Source organism: Amblyomma americanum, chromosome 3 (assembly GCF_052857255.1).
Source record: "Amblyomma americanum isolate KBUSLIRL-KWMA chromosome 3, ASM5285725v1, whole genome shotgun sequence".
Lineage (NCBI taxonomy): Eukaryota > Metazoa > Arthropoda > Arachnida > Ixodida > Ixodidae > Amblyomma > Amblyomma americanum.
In genome coordinates, this window is record NC_135499.1 from 64771823 (window position 1) to 64796604 (window position 24782).

Consider the following 24782-nt stretch of genomic DNA (forward strand, 5'->3'; position numbering starts at 1 on the left):
TGGAAATTGCGTTTTCAAGGCCCTTGAAAGTGCTTAATTTTTTTTTAACCCTTGAAAGTCCTTGAAATTTCCTGTGCGGGATGGAAATCGTGATATACACAAAAAAAATCGGTGCGAAACCCGTGCATAAAGTGGAAAAATGATTATTTTCTCAGCGCATAGTTTTTCTACTGACCGTTACACGAAATTTCTTGAAAGTTTGACAAGTTTGGTGGAGCCCTTTAGACAGCTGGCCACATTGAGGTGGCGTGATCGCCCGTTCAAAAGTGTACGGCCGTATCGCCATCGACATCACCGGCCGTTGGTTCGGCGTCTCGTGGTTTTGCGTTGCACGTGCGTACGCTGACGTTTACTCTCTGCTGCCGTGTGTTCAGACAGTTCTCTGCGTGTGACTGCAGCAATCCCGCGATCCGCAGAAATCCCCGGAAAGTGTACATTTTAAAGCGCGTGGCTCAGTAACAGCGCCTACAAGGATTGGGTGGCACCGGATGCTACGAATCCACATTTATTTATTTATTTATTTCATAATACTGCAGGCCACTGCTTGGCCAAAGCAGGAGTGAACATATAATGATACATAACCAAAAGAATAAAGTTATTCAATATTAGCAGCACACGGAGACCAAAAGAATAAAACCAAAAGAATAAATTTATACAATGTTAGCAGCGCACGGATACCAAAAGAATAAACCAAACAATAAACTTATACAATATCAGCAGCACACGTATACAAAACATACATATAATCAATATTAGCAGGTAAATAGACGATTTAACGCATCAGAAAAATTTTGCGAGGAAAAAACAGATTCCGGTAGCGAATTCCAATCTTGCACTGTTCTAGGGAAAAAACTGTATTTAAAACTGTTAGTTTTGGCGAAAAGGGGAGTAAGTGAATGTTCAAGAACGTTCCGAGTCTTTCTCACTAGAGGACGCTTAATGCACTCCGGTAGCTTCAATTTATTTTTACCTGTTAAACTATTAAACAAGAATACCAATCTATTAATCTTTCGGCGGACTTCTAGCGTAGGAATTTTATTTGACATCATTAACTGCGATGGAGAGTCTTCCCTTTTGTATTTTCCGTATATATCGAGCAAAATGCAAACCTTGCGGGAAGTGCTTCGACCTTGTTGCTATGGGCGAGTCTGCACTGAAAAGCCACATGAAGAGTGCAAAGCACAGCGCCTGTATGAAGAGAGCAGCGGCAGGTTCGGTGCGCGAGTATTTTTCCGCTAGCGCAAGCGCGCGGCACGTAGATACTCCATCGCAGTCGTCTGACGTCAACATCGCGTGCAAGGTAAACGAGCTGGTGACAGATGCGGAAATTTTATGGACGCTGAAGTTAGTCACAACCCACTGCTCCTACAGATCGTCGTCGGAAGCAGGCGAGTTGTTTAAACGCATGTTTCCTGATAGCGAGATCGCTAAAGGCTTCTCATGTGTTGAGAAGAAATGTGCTTACATAACCTGCCACGGCCTCAGGCCTTTTTTTCTGTCATCGCTGCAACGAGATATAGAACGGTGCGAGAACTATGTCGTACTTTTCGATGTGTCTGTTAACGAATGCCTTCAAGAGAAGCAAATGGACGTGCATATAAGATTTTGGGACTCGTCCAGAAAGGCGGTAACGAAGTACTACACTTCTGTTTTCATGGGGCACGCAACGGCTGAGGATATTAAAGACCAACTTCTGAGTGCACTAGAACCGTTGCCACTGGCGAAGATTCTTCAAATCTCAATGGACGGACCCAACGTGAACCTGAAGTTCTTCAAGATGCTACAATCTCACCTGCAGCAGAACTTTCAAGTTCACTGTCTTGACTTGGGTACTTGCAGCCTCCACACTGTGCACAATGCCTACAAGGCAGGCGTCATAGCGAGCAAGTGGGGACTCGACACCCTTTTGTCCAGTCTGAGTGCACTGTTTGAGGATGCCCCTGCAAGGAGGCATGATTTTTCAGCACTCACAGGGAAGGCAGTATTTCCTCTGAAATATGTTGCCCATCGCTGGGTTGAGAATGTGGCAGTCATCGAAAGAGCTCTGGAACTCTGGAGTGATGTGAAGAAGTTTGTGGAATCCGCAAGGAAGAAGCAAGTGAGTCTGCCAAAGTGTGTGTCTTTCCAGAACATTGTTGAATTCATTCAGGACACATTAGTAGTGGCAAAGCTGAATTTTGCTCTTAGTGTTGCTGCCACACTGAAGCCATTCCTAATGGAATTCCAAACAGACAAACCGATGTTATTTCTTCTGGCGAGAGACTTGGAGACGATAGTCAGAAAGTTAATGACAAAATTTATCAAGTGTTCTACATTGTCTTCAGCAACGGGGATCACTGGCATGCTGCAAATTGATATAGAGGACCCAAAGAATCATACACCACTGGAAAAAGTGGATGTTGGTCACACAGTCGAACAAATCCTGAAGAAGTTCAATGCAAGTCCAAAAGATATATTTCAGTTCAAGACGGAGTGTAAGCAGTTCCTAGTCGCAGTGACGAAGAAGGTCCTTGAGAAGAGCCCCTTGAGGTTCACAGTGGTTACAGGCCTTTCCTCGCTTGACCCTCGACAAATGTGCTGCAGGCCTAATGAGTGCCTGGCAGGCCTCAAGAAAGTGTTGGAAGCACTCATTGCGGCAGGGAGGCTGACCGATCAGCGTCGAGACTCTGTACTTGCAGAGTACACGGAGCTGTTGCAAGAAAAACATCAACTGCGACTTTTCGAGAAAGCCACCAGTCTGGACACCTTTTTTAGTGAACTTCTGCAGTTCAATGCTTCTTATGCAGAGCTGTAGAAAGTTGTAAAATCTTTGCTTGTGCTAAGCCATGGTCAGGCAACTGTTGAGAGAGGCTTTAGCATAAACCGACAGATCTCTGTAGAGAACTTGAAAGGTCGCTCTTACATCTCACAACGAATTGTGTGCGATGCAGTGGAAAAAGCAGGTGGTATCTTTAACATTGTCATCACAAAAGATTTGAGGAAGGCGGTATCAGCTGCAAGGCATCATTATAATGCTTACTTGGAAGCCCAGAAAAGGCTGGAACAAGAATGTGTCAAGCAGTCAAAAAAGCGCTGTGCTGAGGACCAGCTTGAAAGCCTCAATAAAAAAAGGAAGATACTGGAAGCAGCTGTTAGCGATCTGACTGCATCAGCAGACGACTATGCTGAAAAGGCGGAAGCAGCCAATGACCTCACTTACATATTCAAATCAAATTCTATGAGAAAAGCAGCAAAGACTAAGGTTGAGCAATTGTTAAACCTCAACAAAGAGATTGAGGCAACGCTTCAGGGGGTCTCTTGAACTTTCCTTAGTGCGTCTTGACAGATATGTTATCCTACATTGAGTGCAATAAAGATATTTATTTTTGAAAATACTTTTGTGTTGCGAAACTACGAAATACAGCTTCGTAGCAAGTGCTTGAAAACCTCCTAGAAGGGCCTTGAAAGTCCTTGAATATCCTTGAATTTTTTTCGGTATAGCTTGTACGAACCCTGCAAGAAGCTACAGAACGTATGGTGTCCGTTTTCCGTACGCACTTTGAAGTATGTGTGTGTCATTTTGTAGGTGCCTCTGGCGGCTGCGTACTTTTTCTTCGCAATAATTTCGGTATTACGGTGCAGTCACTTTTCTCGTGTGATAGCGGCCGTCTTCTTTTCGTTGATTTTTTGCACTCTGGCGTTGAGTTCCGAGTTATTTGTGTGTATGCACCAAATGCGGAGTCCGAGCGAAGAGTGTTTTTTGACCCCTTTGAGACATACCTAAACTGTGACAAAGTACTAATCCTACTGGGCGATTTCAACTGCGTCTGTCAGGCTACCGATCGTGCAAGAAGTTCGTTTGTGAGAGATAGGAGTGCTGATGTCTTGAACGAATTGGTCCATGGCCATAATTTAGAAGATAGTGTGTTTTCACCAATGGCCCTTGTACACGGTATACCCATTTTCAGGGCAATAGCCATGCCCGATTGGACAGAGTGTATGTGTCGGCAGAACTTTTTTCACTATGCACATTGTATGATGTCAGACCTGTGGCTTTCAGTGACCACGCCCTAGTGATTACAACCTTTGGCAGGCAGCAAAGCAAAAAGCGGTTTAATTGGCATTTATGGAAATTAAATAATAAGTTGTTGGAGGACGAAGGATTCGCTAAGGAAGTAAAGCAAGAACTAGAGGAGCTAATTACAGCGCAACCGTCGAACTTCGCTGCAGAGTGGGAGGAGTTTAAGCAAAGGGTAAAAATAAGAGCAATTTAAAAAGGTACGCAGTTGAAATATGCCGAGAAACAAAAGGAAGCAGAGCTTCGTGAACAGCTTGAATACCTCACGTGTATAGAAAGCGCAAAACCAGGCACATGCTTTAATGAAATCAGGGATGTGAAACCCAGCTGGAAAAAATGGACGCCGATAAGTATACTGCGGCAGTTATTCGGGCGCGAACTGAGCAGCTATAGGCAGGGGAAACACCAACAAAACGAGCGATATCCGATGAAAAACGATACTCGTGCCGAAAGCAAATACGACAAATAAATACTGGGGCAGGGGTTCCGGCAGACAGTGGCGTAATCAAGGAAACAATCTGTGATCACTTCAAAGATATGCTGGGTCATTCGCGGAAAGCGGAAAGGGGCTTCCATTGCGAATTTCTACCACTTATGCCGAAACTTGACGAAGAAATCAAAATACGGCTCGAACAGACGATTTCCTTGCAAGAAATAGAGGACGCGATAGATGCATTGCCAACCGGTAAAGCTCCTGGCCCCGACGGCCTGGGAGCAGCTTTCTACAAAGCTTTCAAAACTGCAATAGCCCAGATACTGCAAGTCATTGTCGTTGAAAAATATGAGAAAAAACGTGTTCCGCTGTCGTTCACAACTTCGCACATAGTGCTCATTCCTAAAACCGATGATGCTGAAAAGCTCCTGATGGTGGGGTCTTATCGCCCGATAAGCCTCACAAACGTCGACTACAAGATTTTCATGAAGGTGTTGGCGAAGAGACTGCAGAGTGTTATAACAACGATTGTAGGCACGCACCAAACGTGTGGCATAAAAGGTCGAAGTATCGCTACGAACATACACGTGGCGCGGTCCATACTAGAATGCTGTGACTCTTTTGATGGCCGAGTGGCGATGATACAACTAGATCTGGCAAAAGCCTTTGACCGGGTGTCTCATGACGTCCTGTTTGCCGTACTAGAGCATGCGAATGTTGGCCGAATAATAACAGAAGGTGTTAGCATGGCATACGCCAACTGTACGACTCAGATTGTTGTGAACGGCGAACTCACTGGCAGCCTGCAAGTGCGATCTTCTGTAATACAGGGTTGTCCACTGTCGCCATTGCTGTTCGCGGCGTACCTTGAGCCACTTTGCTTGGCCATCCGCAATGATGAATGCATAACGGGTTTCAGGCTGCAATCAGCGCACGTAAAAATCTTGGCTTATGCTGATGACATCGCTGTATTTTGTGCAAATACAGAAAGTATTTCTGAGGTAACGAACGTAGCGCACAAATTTTGTAGCTGCACTGGAGCCCAGATCAACTGGGAAAGAGCAACGGGTTCTGGCACGGTGGCTGGGACGTCACGCCTGAACACTATTCTCGGGTGCGCTGGTCCACCACTCCAGCGTTGTATTTAGGAGTACCCCTTGACAGTTACCGGGACCCAGATCCGTACTGGCTTCACCAAGCATCGAGGGCCAAGGAAAGAAGTGATGCATGGCAAGGGAGACAGTTATCGATGTTTTCGCGTGCCATTCTCTGCAACCTGTTCCTTACTGCTAAAGTGTGGTATGTGATGAATGTGCTCCGTGCTTCCCGGGCAAGCATTCAAAAACTTCATCGTGTATTTGCGGTTTTTATTTGGGCTTCGACCTGGGAAAGGACGAGTCGAACAAACTTGTTTCTTTCTGTGAAGAAAGGTGGGCTTGGCCTGGCGCATTTATTTTTGAGACAAGTTGTCTCGCGTTTCATGTACCTACGGGATGAAAATGATTTCTTCCTCCGGACCGTAATGCAAGTACGGCTTTGTCGACTTCTTCCTGACCTTCTTGTAAGTTCGGTACATGTAAATGGTGCGATAAGAGGGTACCTTAAAGACGTTGTGCTCGCGTACAGAGTGCTGCATTTTCGGTTTTCCATGGAGTATTTGTGTAATGTCAAGAAAAAAAAATTGTACGTGGACTTAGTGGACACAATGCTTCCTCTGCCGATATATCGTTTGCCACTCATTGCAGGCCCAGGAGCTGATGTACTTAAAAGAGTTAAGAAGATGCCAATATTGCCAGCGATCAAATCCTTTTTCTTTAAACTCCACACTAATACCTTATCAGTGAAAACGTGGATGCACGATAAAGGTCTTTTCGTCCCTTGGTCAACAAACTGTTTCCTGTGCCACAAACCGGAAACCATTGAACATGTGTTTTTGGACTGTTGGGATCCCATTTTTTTCTGGGATGTCCTTCAGAGAACTTTAAAGAAAGACCTACCATTAGATGCATATGGCATTAGATGTCTACCTTTTCACAAAACATATGATTTTCCATTTGATGCAGTAATGCTCCTGGGACTTCGCAGCTTGTGGAAAACCAGAATGGAGTTTAACAATGCAGATGAACAAGTGAAACCTGTACGGGAACATTCCATTCAAAATGTTGTGCGATTTAGGGAGGCGTATAAGGCCCTCCCTGAACAGCCAAAATGGATCGATGTGCTTGATGATTTGGCAAGACTGAAAAAATTTTAACATGCCGTGTCAGGCAAAGGTCTGCCGACACGTTTTAATTGTTATCTTGTGTGTTTTGAATGTCTAAGTCGGCAATAAAAAAAAAGCAGCCGTGGCCGAGTGGTTAAGGCGATGGACTTGAAATCCATTGGGGTCTCCCCGCACAGGTTCGAATCCTGTCGGCTGCGTGTCCTGGCTAGCGGGGCTCACTTTTTTATGCGCATACAGGTGGTAAGTGCAAAAGCAGAGAATAAACGCACTTTTGCGCAGACATCAGCAGCCGTGGCCGAGTCATTCTACTTCCGGCCACTGAGCGTGACGGACGCAGGATCATGAGCTCCGGCGGAGCGGCGACAGCGGCCCTTGCTGGCCGCGGAAACAGGATCGAGGGAAACGAAGATACGGATTATCAGGTGATCTTGCCACAGCTACATACCGGACGTGTGGTGTTAAACACACTTTTTCTGCACGGCGATGTTCGTGTTCGGCCCTTTCGGGTCGAGGATTTTCGTGATGCGCTGGCCCAGTCTGGTACGCTCCCTGGCGTGGTGGCTTTGGGGGCGTACCAAATCAACCACGTTAGGGCTGTGACTTTCAAGACCGCTGAAGCAGCCAAGAGGCTTCTCGCCTTCAAGGAACTCAAAGTGAAAGGACGGCGATGTCTTATCATCGATCCGGAAGACCAACAAGTCAAGCTACGGCTCCACTGGATGCTGGAAGGCGTGGCCGACGAAGACATCCGGACGGCTTTTGCTGCGTTCGGGAAGGTAACCGAAGTTACCCGGGAACGGTGGCGCGTCCAAGGCGTCCACGACAAGGGATCTACAACACGAACTGTGCTCCTAAAACTGAAACCTGGTTTGAAGGTCGACGATCTCCCTCACCAACTACGTGTCGCCGGGGAGTTGGCCCTTGTTGTGGCGCCTGGACGACAGATTCAGTGCTTGCGCTGTTATGGCACGGGCCACGTTCGGCGAGAATGTAAAGTGCCCCAGTGTTCGAAATGCAGGCGTTACGGCCACGCCGACAGCGACTGCGTCTGCACATACGCAGTGGCAACCGGGCTGGCAATGAGAGTCTACACGACGGAGAACATTATGGACGTCGCCGAGACAGAAGAGGCGGCAAAGGGAACAGACGTGACGGCGAAACCGGCGGTGACGACGCAGTCTTCGGGGCACCCGAGCGGCGACGGAAACACGGCCAGCGGCGGTGGGAAGGAACCGGGGACGGTAATCCCTGCTGGGACAAATGAAGGGTCATCCAGCGACGGGACCAGTCATGCTGCTAAAAATGTCGACCAACCACCGACCAGCGAGGAACAGATGGACCAGAGCGGCGCCCGTGTGACGACCGTCGCCGCCCCAGCCAAGCGACCTCACGACCCGACCGACAACGAAGGGGACAAGCCCGCAGATGCCGGCGTTGAGGAGCCGCCAGCGAAGACAAGCCACTCCAGGCGACCAACACTCAGGCTAACGCCCAACCTTGCGGCAGGCAAGCGGGTCGCCGAGAAGGCGCCTCCACTGCCTCCGCAGCAAAACCAGGCATCCGCTCCTGACGGCTCCGGTGGTGGCAACGGCGTCTAGCTTCGTGCTAGACGTGTATGGTGAGCATGGTGCTCTCGGCGTCTTCACACGTTTTTAAATATGGCTTCTGCAACCTCCTTGACTTTTGCAACGCTCAATGTCAGAGGTTTTGCCGCTAAGAGGAAGCAGAGCCAAGTGCACCACATTTTAACAGATCATAATATCGATCTGCTTGCTATTCAGGAAACGAAAGTGGAAGGGGAACAAGACACCGAGAGCATCGTGCAACGTTTTACGTCAAGATTCTATGCGGTCGTGAGCCACGCCGTCGGCACATCTGCCGGATGCATTGTGTTTATATAAAAGCTGCCTAGCCTCGAGGTGCTGGCGTACACATCGTGCCCTTCGGGTCGTTGCGTAGTAGTGGATTTTGCTTTCGCCTGCTCTGAATAGCGACTAATTTGCGTTTACGCACCTAACGTGGGCGAGGACAGGGTAGCTTTTTTTGAGAGCATTCAGCGTTTCTTACGCACAGAAAAACACCTGATATTGTTGGGAGATTTTAATTGTGTCTTGAGCGCGGCTGACAAAACCAGCACGCGGTCCCACCGCGATGAAAGCACCGAACTTCTCCGTCACTTGATCGATAAGTTTGCATTGGAGGACGTGACTGAATGCGTGGTATACAAGCGCGGCATGATTTTCACGCACTTCCAACGAAGTAGCCATGCCCGCCTTGATAGAATATATATGTATCGGTCGACTTGTCGCCAAAGTGTCACAGCTATGATGTTGTTCCTGCAACTTTCTCGGACCGCTACTTGGTGAAATGTAGTATAGGCGCGGTAAAACGTAAAAACTCTTTCCAGTGGGACCTCTGGAAATTCAACAATAAGCTTCTGAAAGGAGAAATTTTCACCGGGTTTGCAGCACAGGAAATTAATAAAATAACCGTTAATGGCAATCGGGCAGCTGGAGAAGAATGGGAAAGTTGCAAACAGCAGATAAAAGTGCATGCAATAGAAAGGGCCTGCTGCATACGTTTTCAAGAAAGGTAAAGCGAGGCACATTTAAAGTCCTTCTTGGACAAGTTATTAGCTCAGGAATGCAAGGCACCGGGAGTTTTCAGTGAAGATGTCAGAAAAACCAAACAAAAGCTAGAAACGATAGAGGAAGAGCGATATCGCGGCGCACTTGTGCGCGCGAGAGCTGAGCAATTCGCCGGGAGCGAAACACCCACAAAACGGGCGTTAGGAATGGAAAGGGCGCACACTTGGCGAAACCATGTCGCGGAAATTCAATGGGGCGGTGCCACTGCATCTGACGATGACAACATAGCAAAGGCTTTTTTTGATTACTATCAAGCGCTTTTCGCTTCGAGGCATGTTGACATGGGAAGATTTAAGGAGATATTTTTAGGGGCCATGCCACGTATTCATGACGCAGACAGAATAAGATTAGAGCTGCCAATTAGCGAACAAGAAGTGGAACAGGCTATTGATAAACTAAACTCATGAAAGTCGCCGGGGCCTGACGGCCTGAGCGCGGCTTTTTATAAAGCTTTCAAGAAGGAACTAGCACCTCTCCTCTCAGTGGTATTTAATGAAGCGTATAAGTTGCATGCTCTGCCTACATTATATGCATCCTCGCATACTGTGCTCATACCAAAATCCGATCAAACAGAAAACCTCAGACAGGTAACATCGTACAGGCCCATAGCCCTCACAAATGTCGACTACCAAATTTATATGAAGGTTCTTGCAGGCAGGCTACAGACCGTAATGCATAAAATAGTCGGACTTCACCACACGTGTGGCATCAAGGGGCCTTCCATTGTTGAGAAGATTCACAAGGCTAGGTGCGTGCTTGAGTGTTGTGACGCAATATATGCTCGGGTCGCAGTTCTTCAGATTGACCTTGAGAAGACGTTTGACTGTGTGGCGCACGAATTGCTGCTTTGCATTCTTCATTACATTAACGTTGGTTCTGTTATAAGAGAGGGTGTGGCCATGGCTTACCGTAACTGCACTACGAGGTTAATAGTAAACACAACCTTGGGGGCCCCCATTAGTGTGCAGAGATCGGTACGCCAGGGCTGTCCCCTCAGCCCTCTGCTGTTTTGTATTTATATAGAAACCCTCTGCCTAAACATTATAGCAAACGAGGCTATTCATGGTTTCCGTGTACAGGAATCAGAAGTGAAGCTCTTAGCATACGCAGATGACGTTGCTTTTTTCTGCGTTAACCAAGATAGCATAAGCAGGACAATCGAAGCAGTAAAGGGTTTCAGTGAGGTCCCCGGAAGTTTGGTGAATTGGGGCAAGTGCCTGGGATTCTGGCACGGAGAATGGCCGTCAACTCCAGCTGTTTTCGCCACCGTTTCTTGGGTGACAACACCCGTGAAATACCTAGGTGTTCCACTCCAATTTTTCAGGGACACTGAGCCTTTTTGGAAAACACAGGTTGAAGAAACGCGTGAGAAAGCCGAAAAATGGAAAAGTGCTAATTTGTCTGTATTTGCAAGAGCAACTGTGTGCAATTTGTTTTTGATAAGCAAGCTCTGGTACGTGATGCAAGTACTCCACTGCTCACGGTTAAATGTGCAAAAGCTGCACCGTATTTTCGCTGTCTTTATATGGGCCTCAAAATGGGAGAGGTGCATCCGGACAAATTTGTTCAGGAGCGTCAAGGTAGGGGGACTTGGTCTGGGGCATTTGTTCATACGGCAGATAGTAAACAGATTTTTGTTTCTCCGAGACGTTAAAGATCCGTTTCTGCGTACCGTATGCCAAGTCAGGCTAGGGCGCGCTGTGCCAGATTTCATTGATTGAACGGAGACTATGACTGGAGGTCTTTTTGGTTTTCTTAAAGAGGTTGTGTTTAGCGTCAGGTTTTTGACGGCGAGATTTTCACTAAAATATTTAAGTGCTGTTGAGCGGAAAACATTGTACAAGAATGTATGTGACCTGTTGCTGCCAGAACCAATGTACAGGGCAATATGCTCCGGAGGCCCAGGCAGAGATGTCCTGAAACGGGTGAAAAAAATGCAGGTCCCACCGGGAACAAAAAATTTCTTCTTCAAGCTTCACACCGGGACTCTGTCTGTAAAATCTTTCCAAGAAAAAAACGGGTTTTACCTACCTTGGGGATCCCATTGCCTTATATGTAAACAACCAGAAACAATCGACCACGTTTTCTTGCACTGTTGGGAAGAGGTATATTTTTGGGACGTCCTTCAAAGGACCATCAAAAAAGAATTACCATTGGATCCGTATGGAATCCGATTCCTGCCTACAGCAAAAGAAGATGGCATGCCGTTTTATTTAGTAATGCTCGCGGGCCTCCATAGCATATGGCGCTCCCGAATGGCAGGCTTTCATTTTGACCCGGATGCGCGGCCTGCGCGATTGTATTTCCGTGAGACAATGCACAAGTTCATCGAGGTGCTGAAAACACAAGCATCTCCCCCTGAGTGGCTTTCAAAGCTCGAACCTTTGACGGAACTCAGGGAATTTTAAACTGACAAGGCCTGGCCCTCTGGGGGCTGTAGGCTACCTTTTTGTAGTTTGGGTGTCTACCCGTGTATGCTTTTTGTTGTATTCTGTCGAAGCCCGGCCATAAAGAAAAAAAAAGCAGCTGTGGCCGAGTAGTTAAGGCGATGGACTTCAAATCCATTGGAGTCTCCCTGCACAGGTTCGAATCCTGTCGGCTGCGTGTCCTGGCTAGCGGGGCTCACTTTTTGATGCGCATACAGGTGGTAAGTGCAAAAGCAGCCAATAAACGCACTTTTACGCAGACATCAGCAGCCGTGGCCGAGTGGTTAAGGCATTCTACTTCCGGCCACCGAGCGTGACGGACGCAGAATCATGAGCTCCGACGGAGGGGCGACGGCGGCCCTTGCTGGCCCTCGGAAACAGGATCACCGATAGCGACGACACGGATTATCAGCTTATACTGCCCCAACTGCCAACAGGAAGCATCGTTTTGAATACCGTGTTTTTGCACGGCGACGTGCGAGCGAGGCCCTACCGGGTCGAAGATTTTAGGGATGCTCTCGTGCCTACCGGTTTGCTGCCGGACGTGGTGGCCCTGGGAGCCTACCAGGTCAACCACGTGTGGGCAGTCACCCTGAACGGCGCGGAGGCTACAAGGCGGCTGCTGGCCTTTAAGGAACTGAAGGTGAAGAACCGTCGCTGCGTCATCATCGACCCGCAGGATCATCAGGTGAGGCTCTGGCTTCACTGGCTGCTGCACGGCGTGGCCGACGAGGATGTGCGGAGCGCACTAGTGGCGTTTGGGACTGCCATAGACGTTAGCAGAGAGCGGTGGCGTGTGCAAGGTATGGGCGACAAGGGTTCCATGACGAGGACGGTCGTCCTGAAGCTCAAGAAGGGCATGACAGTTGAAGATTTGCCGCATAAAAATACGGGTGGGAGGAGAACTGGCCTTAGTCGTGGCACCCGGTCGTCCGATGCAGTGTTTGCGCTGTCACGGCACTGGCCACGTCCGGAGAGAGTGCAAGGAGCCGCGCTGCTCGAACCGCCGGCGTTTCGGACACGAGGACTCCCAGTGCGTCCGCACGTATGCCTCAGCAATGGGCCCGGGGGAAAGGGATGAAGCCGAGCACTTAATGGACGCGGCCGAGGCAGAGGACGCGGCGAAGGGAACTGGCGAGCCGCTGCCTACCGCTGTGGGAGAGCAAGCAGTCCATGCTGGTGAACCGCAGGACACAAGCGCGGAACGTCAGAGTGAACCGTCGCCTGGTCCACCACTGGTGCAGCAGAGTGTCGACAAAAGCGGAGCGAGTACTCATGCACTGCCGTCTCTATCGTCTAAGGGCCCGGAACCGCCAGCCAGTGACGCTTCCGTTACAACGGGTACTGGGACTGCAACGAAACGCCCCCAGGAAGTCTCCGGAGACCACGAAGACCAGGAACTCGCAAGCAGCGTTGACGAGCCGCCAGTGAAAGCGGTGCAAGGACGGCGGGCTACCTTCAAGCCACGGCCAAACGTCCACGTGGAAAGAAAGCCTGCCGACAAGCCACCGCCGTCGAGAAGCGAGAGCAGACAACCGGACGGCCCCGGAGGCGTCTAGCGGTACGCTAGATGCTAAAGGTGAGCACCATGCTCCGGGCCTTTCTTACTGCGAAGCTAAATGGCTCCTGAACCAGTCCTCTGTGTAGCTACGTTGAATGTCAGAGGTTTAGGACAGAAACGAAAACAAAGTCAGTTGTATCGGCTGGTAACAGAAAATGACATTGACATTCCCGCCGTCCAGGAGACCAAAGTCGAGGGAGAGGGGGAGACCGGGAGCATGGTGCAGCGTTTCACAGCAACGCACTACGCCGTAGTTAGCCACGCTGTAGGACTGTCAGCAGGATGTGTACTCTTTTTGAAAAAGTTGCCCGGTCTTACTGTTCAAAGCATCATGTCATGCCCGCCTGAGAGATTAATAGTGTGTGATTTCCTTTTGTGTAACGCGGAATATCGAGTGATTTGTGTGTACGCGCCGAACACATTGGAGGACAGACATAATTTTTTTGCTTATGTTAGGCAGTACATGATGCCTGAGAAACGCCTCATTATTATGGGGGACTTTAACTGCGTACTGAGTTCTGCGGACAAAACCAGCTGCACAGCTTTTCGAGACAGGCGTACGGACTTATTAGCTGAGGTCGTTGCCGAAGCGGAATTAGCAGATGTGGCCGAATGCCTACAGAGCGCATGCGCGGTAAAGTACACTCATTTCCAGGGTTCTAGCCACGCACGCCTGGATCGCATATACGTTGCTCTGGATATGATCCCGATGTGCCGTAGCTACGATGTTGTACCAATATGTTTTACTGATCACTGCCTCGTTAAATGCGCAATAGGAACAAAGAAACAACTGAAACACTTTGTATGGGACATGTGGAAAATGAACTCTATGCTACTTGGCGACGAACACTTCGTAACAAAAGCATTAGAAGAAATTAACAGAATAAAACCAAACACTAGCCTTAATCTGGGTCAGCAGTGGGAACTATGCAAGCAGCAGATTAAAGTCACAGCAATTGACAGGGCCAGTGCGATTCGTTTCCAAGGAAAAATGAAGGAAACCGAGCTGCGCACAATATTGGAGAAGCTGATAGCAGAGGAGTGCAAAACGCCCGGCATTTTCAAAGATGATATCAGGAATGTAAAGCAGAAACTGCAGTTGATCGAAGAAGAGCGCTATCGCGGTGCGCTGGTGCGTGCACGAACAAATTCACTGAAAGCAGGCGAGGTACCTACGAAGCGGGCTTTAGGGATTGAAAAGACAAACGCCCGACGAAACCACATAGCCGAGATAGAGCGGAATGGCGTCGTGGTGAATGATAACGAGGGCATTCGGCGCCAGTTTTCTGAGCATTATCAGGCGCTATTTGCGTTTCATCATGCCGACTTGGACGGATTTAAAAAGGCATTTCTTGGCCATATGCCGCGACTGGACGATGAGATAAAAGAATTCTTGGAGCGACCAATAAGTGAAAGTGAAGTGTGCCTAGCAATTGAAAACTTAAACGACGGAAAGTCGCCTGGGCCCGATGGCTTATCCGCCTCATTTTATAAGTTTTTCATAGAAAAGCTGGCTGCAGTGCTCACGGTAGTGTTCAATGAGGCGTACCACATGAAAGTTTTACCACAGTCTTATAGTACATCACACATTGTTCTTATACCTAAGACTGATGCCGCAGAAAAACTTAGACTGGTGACATATTACAGACCAATCTCTTTAACTAATGTTGACTACAAAATTTTAATGAAAGTTTTAGCGAGAAGACTCCAAACAGTGATTAAAGACCTAGTAGGCTGCCACCAGACATGTGGAATCAGGGGCAGGTCTGTAGTGACTAACATACATAAGATGCGGTGCGTGCTTGAGTGCTGTGACATCATGAAAGCTTGTGTCGCTGTGCTGCAGCTCGACCTAGAGAAGCCCTTTGACTGTGTCCCACATGTTATTTTGTTCGCTATTCTCGATCATATTAATGTCGATTCGATTATCAAAGATGGAGTGGCCATGGCGTACAGGAATTGCACCACGCAGCTTATCATAAACAAGAGTCTGGGGGCCCCCATTGCCGTGCAGCGTTCTGTACGCCAGGGTTGCCCACTCAGCCCACTTTTATTTTGTCTTTACATTGAAACACTGTGCTTGGCTATTATTCAGAATGATTCGATTCGCGGGTTTCAACTGCAAGCTTCTGAAGTAAAGCTCTTAGCATATGCCGATGATGTCGCCGTATGCTGCATCGACCAAGGAAGTATTACAGCAACGGTTGAAGTAGTGAAGTGTTTCCGGGATCTCACGGGCAGATTAATTAACTGGGGTAAATGCCTGGGATTCTGGCATGGAGAATGGCCGACAACCCCAGACACATTTGCTGGCGTGACGTGAGTGAACACCCCAGCGAAGTACCTAGGTGTCCCTCTGGAATGCTACAAAAACAATGACTACCTCTGGCTAAGCCAGCTGCACGAAACGCGAGAAAAAGCAGACAGGTGGAAGGGGGTTCCCCTTTCTTTCTTCGCCAGGGCCACAGTGTGAAATCTTTTTTTTGTAAGTAAGTTGTGGTATTTGATGCAGGTACTGCACTGCTCGCGGCTGAATGTGCAAAGGCTACACAGAGTGTTTGCCACCTTTATATGGGCATCGCAATGGGAAAGGTGTAGTCGAACGAACTTGTTCAGAAGGGTGAAAGACGGCGGTCTTAGCCTGTCGCATCTCTTTGTGCGACAGCTCGTTAATAGGTTTGTTTTTTCATGACACGAGCGATCCTTTTTTACGCACAGTGTGCCAAGTCAGATTAAGAGGTGCGTTGCCTTGTTTTGTTGTTGGCACAAATGTGATGCTTGGATCCATTTCAGGTTTTTTCAAGGAGGTCGTAACTAGTGTACGATTCTTGTCGGCGCGTTTTTCGACTGATTATCTTTCTTCAGTGAAAAGCACAACACTGTATAAAGATGTGTGTGACAGCATTTTTCCGGAACCATTGTACAGAGCCTTGCATAGTGGAAAACCGGGTCAGAATGTTTTAAAAAGGGTAAAGAGAATGCAGGTGACGCCTGGAATGAAATCCTTTTTCTTCAAGCTACACACTGAAAATTCAGCGATTGCGTAGATTCAGCGATGGCGTAGAGGTAGAACATCCGCCTCGCGTGCAAGAGGACCGGGGCTCAAATCCTGGTGCCGCGCAATTCTCCACCGGGGTTTAAAAAAAAATATCCGCGTGTCGATGGAATTGCATAACCAGGCCTGGAGTGCGGCCTTGTCTCGGTGACCAGAACCGACAACGCACTCTCTCACCAGAGCAGGATTTGGCCACCCTGGTGTAGTACTTGGCCACAACCTTCTATGATCAAACCAATTAACCCTCGGCCCTCAGTCCCCAGCGGCTGCAGAGCAACTGACCACGGCGGCGGTCAGACCTGTGACGCAGCGGAGGGTGCTAAGAATCTCTGGCTCCGGACAGGCCGCCATTGGAATCTGAACCTGGCAACGTTTAACGCTAGAACTTTAGCTAGTGAGGCTAGCCTAGCAGTGCTGTTCGAGGAACTAGCGGGAATTAAATGGGATGTGATAGGGCTTAGCGAAGTTAGGAGGACAGGTGAGGCGTATACAGTACTAAAGGACGGACACATACTGTGCTATCGCGGGTTAGAGGATAGACGAGAACTAGGTGTGGGTTTCCTCATTAATAAGGATATAGCTGGCAACGTAGAGGAGTTTACAGTATTAACGAGAGGGTAGCAGCTATAGCAATTAGGCTGAATAGGAGGTACAAGCTGAAAGTGGTACAGGCCTACGCACCCACATCCAGCCATGATGACCAGACCGTTGAAAGCTTCTATGAGGACGTAGAATCAGCAATGAATAAAGTAAAATCGCAGTACACTGTACTGATGGGCGACTTCAATGCGAAGGTGGGCAAGAAGCAGGCTGACGACCACGCGGTAGGTGACTATGGGATAGGCTCTAGAAATAGCAGGGGAGAGTTATTAGTCGAATTCGCGGATAGAAATAATTTACGGATCATGAATACCTTCTTCCACAAACGAGAAAACAGGAAGTGGACCTGGAAGAGCCCCAATGGTGAGATTAAGAATGAAATCGACTTCATACTATGCGCTAAACCTGGCATCATTCAGGATGTGGCCGTCCTCGGAAGGGTGCGTTGCAGCGACCATAGAATGGTAAGGCCTAGAATTAGCTTAGACTTGAAGAGGGAACGGAAGAAGCTAGCGAAGAAGAAGACCATTAACGAGTTAGCCGTAAGAGGGAAGGCACAGGAGTTTGGAATAGCGCTGCAAAACAGGTATTCGGCATTAACTGAGGAAGATGATCTTGATGTTCATTCAATGCACGATAATCTAACATCAATAATTACGGAGTGCGCAGTAGAAGTAGGCGGTAGCACAGTTCGAAAAGATACCGGGAAGCTATCTCAGGTGACGACAGATCTGATTAAGAAGCGCCAAAACATGAAGGCATCTAACACTACCGATAGAATAGAACTAACGGAGCTATCAAAGTTAATAAATAAGCACAAGGTAGCCGACATAAGGAAGTTTAATATGGAGAGAATCTAGCATGCTATAAAGAACGGAGGTAGCCTAAAAACAGTGAAGAGGAAACTAGGCATAGGTAAAAACCAGATGTATGCATTAAGAGACAAGCAGGGCAATGTCATTAGCAATATGGATAAGATAGTTAACGTAGCCGAAGACTTCTACACAGACCTGTACAGTAGCCAATGTAATCAGAGCGCTAATGAGAAAGACAGCAGTGCACAGCAATGCGTCATCCCGCCAGTAACGAGAGATGAAGTAAAGAAAGACTTAGAAGCAATGAAAAGGGGAAAAGCAGCTGGGGAGGATCAGGTAACAGCAGATCTGTTGAAGGATGGAGGGGACATCGTGCTAGAAAAACTAGCCACCCTATATACGCAATGCCTTATGACCTCGACTGTACCAGAAGCTTGGAAGAATGCAAACATTATCTTAATTCATAAGAAGGGAGACGCCAAGGACTTGAAAAATTACAGGCCGATCAGCTTACTATCCGTTGCCTCCAAAGTATTTACTAAGGTAATCGCTAATAGAGTCAGGGCAACGTTAGACTTTAATCAACGAAATGATCAGGCAGGCTTTCGTAAAGGATATTCCACAATAGATCATATTCACACTATCAATCAGGTGATAGAGAAAGGCGCAGAATATAACCAACCTCCATATATAGCTTCCATTGATTACGAGAAAGCATTCGACTCAGTGGAAACCTCAGCAGTCATACAGGCATTGCGTAATCAGGGGGTAGAAGAGCCTTATGTCAAAATACTGGAAGATATATATAGCAACTACACAGCTACTATAGTCCTCCATAAAGTCAGCAATAAAATTCCAATAGGGAAGGGCGTCAGGCAAGGAGACACGATCTCGCCAATGCTGTTCACCACATGTTTGCAGGAGGTATTTCGAGGCCTGAATTGGGAACAGTTGGGAATAAGAATAAATGGAGAATACCTAAATAATCTGAGATTTGCTGATGACATTGCCTTGCTGAGTCACTCAGGAGGTGAACTGCAATCATGATCAACGAGTTAGACAGGCAGAGCAGATCGATGGGTCTAAAAATTAACATGCAGAAAACCAAGGTAATGTTCAACACCCTAGCAAGGGAACAACAGTTCACAATTGGCAGCGAGAGCCTAGAAATTGTGCCGGAATACTTCTACTTAGGGCAGGTAGTGACAGCTGATCCGGATCATGAGAGGGGGATAACTAGAAGGATAAGAATGGGGTGGAGCGCATATGGCAAATTCTCGCAGATCATGAGTGGCAGTTTACCAATTTCCCTCAAGAGGAAAGTGTACAACAGCATAATCTTACCGGTACTCACCTACGGGGCAGAAACGTGGAGGCTAACGAAAAGAGTTCAGCTTAAGTTAAGGACAACGCAGCGAGCCATGGAAAGAAAAATGATAGGTGTAACGTTAAGAGATCGGAAGCGGGCAGAGTGGGTGAGGGAACAAACACGGTTTAATGACATCCTAGTCGAAATCAAGAGAAAGAAATGGGCTTGGGCAGGGCATGTAATGCGAAGGCAAGATAACCGCTGGTCTTTAAGGGTAACGGAGTGGGTTCCAAGAGAAAGTAAGCGTAGCAGGGGGCGGCAGAAGGCTAGATGGGCGGATGAGATTAAGAAGTTTGCAGGCAAAGGGTGGATGCAGCTGGCAAAGGATAGGGTTAATTGGAGAGACATGGGAGAGGCCTTTGCCCTGCAGTGGGTGTAGTAAGGCTGATGATGATGATGATGACACACTGAAACACTGCAAGTAAAGAAATTCCTAGAGCAACGGGGCTTTTTCTTACCGTGGGGAGCTGACGGCATGATATGCAAACAGCCCGAAACTATAGATCATGTTTTTCTGCATTGCTGGGAAGGTGTGTACTTTTGGGATGTTCTGCAGCAAACGGTCAAAAAAGATATTCCACTGGACCCACACGGCATTAGATACCTAGCAATAAACAATGAAGACGGAATTCCATTCGACCTCATAATGCTGGCCGGACTCCACTCTGTATGGCGCTCACGCATGGCCGGTTTCCATTGTGATCCGGATGCGAGGCCCGCACGGATGTATTTTCGCGAGAGTATAGCGAGATTTGTTAACGTGCAGAAGTCGCTTGAGCCTGTACCACAGTGGCTGCCGAGAGTAGAAGCCTTGACAGCGCTGAAAGAATTTTAATATGACAACGTCAGTACAAAGCTGACTGCTGCGGAATTTTTGTCTGCCTTATTTTTTGTTCCTATTTCTGTGTACCATCATGTGTTGCTGCGCACTGTCGGAGACCGGCAATAAAGAAAAAAAAAGCCGAGTGGTTAAGGCGATGGACTTGAAATCCATTGGGGTCTCCCCGCACAGGTTCGAATCCTGTCGGCTGCGTGTCCTGGCTAGCGGGGCTCACTTTTTGATGCGCATACAGGTGGTAAGTGCAAAAGCAGCGAATAAACGCACTTTCATGCAGACATCAGCAGCCGTGGCCGAGTGGTTAAGGCGATGGACTTGAAATCCATTCGGGTCTCCCTGCACAGGTTCGAATCCTGTCGGCTGCGTGTCCCGGCTAGCGGGGCTCACTTTTTGATGCGCCTACAGGTGGTAAGTGCAAAAGCAGCGAATAAACGCACTTTCACGCAGACATCAGCAGCCGTGGCCGAGTGGGGATTCGACTTCCGGCCACCGAGCGTGACGGACGCGTTATCATAAGCTCCGTCGGAGCGGCTTCAGCGGCCCAGTCGGGCCGCGGTAACAGGATTTTTGCGGCTACTGCCGATGATTACCAGGTTATTCTGCCCAATCTGCCATCCGGACGCATCGTCGCCAACACCGTTTTTATGCACGGCGATCCAAGAGCCCGGCCCTATCGTGTTGAAGACTACCGTGACACTTTGGCCAACCTTGGTGCGCTTCCCGACGTTGTAGCGTTGGGGGCGTATGAAATGAACCACGTGTGGGCTGTGACAATGACAACTGCTGATGCTGCTCAGAAGCTGCTTTTGGCCGTCGACGTGAAGGTAAAGGAACGCCCATGTTTGCTCATTGATCCGAATAACCGAGAGGTTCGCGTAAAGCTGCACTGGTTGCTGCATGGCGTTACCGACGAAGACGTTCGCGTGGCACTGTCGCCCTACGGGAAGGTGTTGGAAGTGACCCGGGAGAAGTGGCGGGCGCTAGGTGCCACTGAAAAAGGGTCGACGACTCGTACAGTTGGACTAAAATTGCATGCCGACGTCAAAATAGACGATATTCCGCATCAGCTCAAGATAGCCGGAGAGCTAACTCTTGTTGTTGTGCCGGGCCGCGCTCCTCTGTGTCTGCGCTGCAAGAGCACCGGGCACATTCGTCGCGACTGCAAAGTGCCGCGCTGTAGTCGTTGTCGTCGTTTCGGCCACGTCGATGCTGATTGCGCAAAGACGTAGTACGCCAGCGTAGCCGGACCAGTGCAGGCAAACTACATATCGGACCACCTGATGGACGAGGAAGACTCAGAGGAAACAGCAAGGACGAGCCGTAACCTGGTTACGCAAGGTGCATCGTTGAACATTCAAGGGGAACAACTACTTGACGGCGGAGATAAACCCGCAGACAAGCGGCGACATGACGCAGAAGGCGGGAACGAGAAGGATGAGGCAAGCACTACGGGCCACCCCTCTCCCGGAGGAGGCGAGAAACCACCCACCGAGCCGGCACCAGTCACCGTGATGGACAGCGACAGTATTAGTGCCGCTGCAAAGCGATCTCACGACGCAGGCGAAAATGGGAAGGAGCTTAGTGTCGTTGCTGCAGACGAGCCGCCAGCCAACACGACTGTTGGACGGCGTCCTTCCTTTCGACCGCTGCCGAACACTTCGGCGGCGCGCAAGACGGCGGAAACGCCGCCTATGCCGCCGTGAGGACCGCCCTGTGCTAGCACACTCCGGATCAAACCGCAGTTGTGAGGTAAGCGCCATGCCCCCGGTTTTCTTTCCCACCTTGCTATGATGACTATGGATAAGTCCATTCGCGTGGCAACATTAAATGTCCGAGGGCTTGCCTCAGGGAGGAAGCAGAGTCAACTGTACCGCCTGTTAAGCGACTTTGACCTTGACATTCTAGCAGTGCAGGAGACGAAAGTCGAGGACGAGGTGGAAACCGGGGGCATGGTGCAGCAATTCGTAGCGCGATACTGTGCTATTGTGAGCCATTCCGTGGGATATTCTTCAGGCTGCGCATTGTTGGTCCGACATAGTCTAGGAGCTAAAATAGAAGCCGTTACGTCATGCACGTCAGGACGGTTTATTGTATGTGATTTCTTGTTATCGTCCTTGGAGTGGCGTGTAATCTGTTTGTATGCGCCGACTGTTGCTGGGGAAAGGTGCAGGTTTTTTGAACAGCTAAAACAGTATACCCAGTGTAATAGGTTGGTCATTCTTATTGGTGATTTCAACTGCGTTCTTTCATCCCGGGACAAAACTAGCACCCGACCGTACAAGGATGCAAGCACGACTGCCCTAAATGAAATAATAGGGAACAGTAGTTTGGCGGATGTGGCTGAATGCCTTGGTGGTGGAAGAAATACACAGTACACCCATTTTCAGGCTTCGAGCCACGCTCGTTTGGATAGAGCGTACGTAAGCCTTGATTTGGTACCCTTTTGCAAGGAGTACCGAGTGGGCGCTGTTTCATTTACTGATCACTGCTTAGTCAGTTTTCTAGTAGCAAGCACGAAAGAAAGGAAAAGAAGCTTCGAGTGGCAGTTATGGAAATTGAATTCAAAATTACTGGATGATGAAATTTTTATGGCAGACGTGACGACGCAAGTTGATGCAATGAAACATATGGGTAATACGACGTGCAGAGAAAAATAGAACTTCAAGCAGACAGTTAAAATGAAAGCATTGGAGCGGGCGAGCGCTATACGCAGACAAAAGGGGGCGGATGAAAAAACGATGCGCAGAAACTTGGAAAAATTGATCAGTGAAGAGTGTAGTAGACCCGGCATGTTCATGGACGATATTCGCGCACTAAAGCATAAAATAGAACAGTTCGACATCGAAAGATACCACGGTGCTCTGGTGCGAGCGAGAGCTGAAAAGCTGATAGCGGGGGAAGTTCCGTCAAAAAGAGCGTTTGGCGCAGAAAAGTGGCACGCGCGGCGCAATCAGATAGTGGAAATTGAAGTTGGTGGAAAAGTAAGTGACACAGCAGAAGATATTGAGCGCGCTTTCTTCGAGCACTACAATGGGTTATTTGCCAACTGCTCAGTTGACATTGATCGTTTCAAGAAGGACTTCCTTTTGTTGATGCCCAGCCTAGACGACAGTACGAAGGAACTATTGGAGGCAGCTATCTCAGTAGAGGTGAAAAACGCTATTGAAAGCTTGCAGCTGGGGAAGTCTCCAGGCCCGGATGGTCTGACCTCAGCCTTTTATAAACGTCTAAAAGGAATAACTTCACCAGTTTTAGCTGCTGTCTATAATGAGGCATTCGATCTCAATGTACTGCCGCCATCCTTCACATCCTCCCACACTGTTCTTATACCGAAATCAGAAGACCCCTCTGTATTGCGCAGAGTAACTTCTTACCGTCCAATTTGCCTCACAAATGGAGACTATAAGATAATGATGAAAATTTTGGCTAAGCGATTGCAGACAGTCATTCCTGACCTGGTGGGGCCGCATCAAACGTGCGGTATTAAAGGCCGATCTATTTTCTCAAATATACATGTAGCGCGTAGTATCCTTGAGTGCTGCGACGCAATGGGCACACAAGTGGCAATGATCCAAATTGATCTGGAGAAAGCTTTCGATTGGGTGCCTCATGAAATTATTCTGTGCATTCTAGATCATGTGAATGTGGGTAGAATTATTCGAGGCGGGGTCGCAATGGCGTACCAGGATTGCACGACAAGTCTAATTGTCAACAAGGTTGTGGGTTCACGCATTCCAGTCAAACGCTCGGTGCGCCAGGGTTGCCATCTTTCGCCACTGTTGTTTTGTTTGTATATAGAGTCATTTTGTTTGAGCGTGATACAGAGGGATTGTATGCGCGGTTTTAAACTACATCAGTTAGAAGTCCGACTGTTGGCTTATGCGGATGATATAGCCATGTTTTGTAATGATTACGACAGTGTAACACAGGCTGTTAAGTGTGTTACAAGTTTTTGTGCGGCCAGTGGCAGCGCGGTAAACTGGAGTAAGTGCCTGGAATTCTGGCACGGGGATTGGCCGGAGCCCCCAGACGCTTTTGCCAACATGAGTTTTACTACGACTCCTGTTAAATACTTCGGAGTTCCTCTTGAGTGTTACAAAGACAGCGAAGCCTACTGGAGGAGTGAAGTGGATAAAATGAGGGAAAGAGTGAATAAATGGAATGGATGGAATTGGTCAATGTTCTCGAGAGCCACAATTTGCAACATATTTTTAGTGAGCAAACTTTGGTATGTCCTTCAAGTCTTGCATTGCTCCAGGGTTCATATCCAAAAATTTCATCGGGTGTTTGCAGTGTTCGTGTGGGCATCTTCTTGGGAAAGATCAAGCCGCACCAATTTATTTCTACGAGTTCGAAATGGAGAACTCAGTTTGTCACATTTGTTTTTGAGACAGGTTGTCAATCGGTATTTATTTCTTCGGGACGTTAAGCACCCGTTTCTACACACTGTTTGTCAACTTCGCCAGGGAAAGCACTTGCCTGAAATGGTTGTCTCTGCTGGCAGTATGCCCGGTGGAGTGCATGGTTTTCTACGCGAAGTTGTGGTTTCATGTAGGTTTTTGACGGCGCGGTTTTCACTCCAATACCTGAGTGAAGTCAACCGGAAAAAACTGTATAAAGACCTTTGTAGTGTGGTTCTCCCCGTGCCTTTATATCGGTCCCTTTACAGGGAAGGTATAGGTAACAAGGTACTAAAGCGTGTTAAGGCAATGTTAGTCCCGCCTGGTGTTAAGACTTTCTTTTTTAAATTACACAC

The 24782-nt window shown here is 48.3% G+C and overlaps 2 non-coding genes and 2 pseudogenes across 2 annotated transcripts; all 4 read left to right on the forward strand.

Moving 5' to 3' along the window:
• Nucleotides 1-1585: 1585 nt before the first annotated feature.
• On the forward strand, nucleotides 1586-3301 carry LOC144123786 (uncharacterized; annotated as a pseudogene).
• A 3528-nt stretch (nucleotides 3302-6829) lies between these two features.
• Nucleotides 6830-6911, forward strand: TRNAS-UGA (transfer RNA serine (anticodon UGA)). The gene has a single exon. It is a non-coding gene; the product is annotated as a tRNA-Ser (tRNA).
• Nucleotides 6912-10033: 3122 nt separating this feature from the next.
• LOC144123787 (uncharacterized) lies at nucleotides 10034-13347 on the forward strand (annotated as a pseudogene).
• A 6962-nt stretch (nucleotides 13348-20309) lies between these two features.
• Nucleotides 20310-20391, forward strand: TRNAS-UGA (transfer RNA serine (anticodon UGA)). Its single transcript has one exon. It is a non-coding gene; the product is annotated as a tRNA-Ser (tRNA).
• Nucleotides 20392-24782: the final 4391 nt, after the last annotated feature.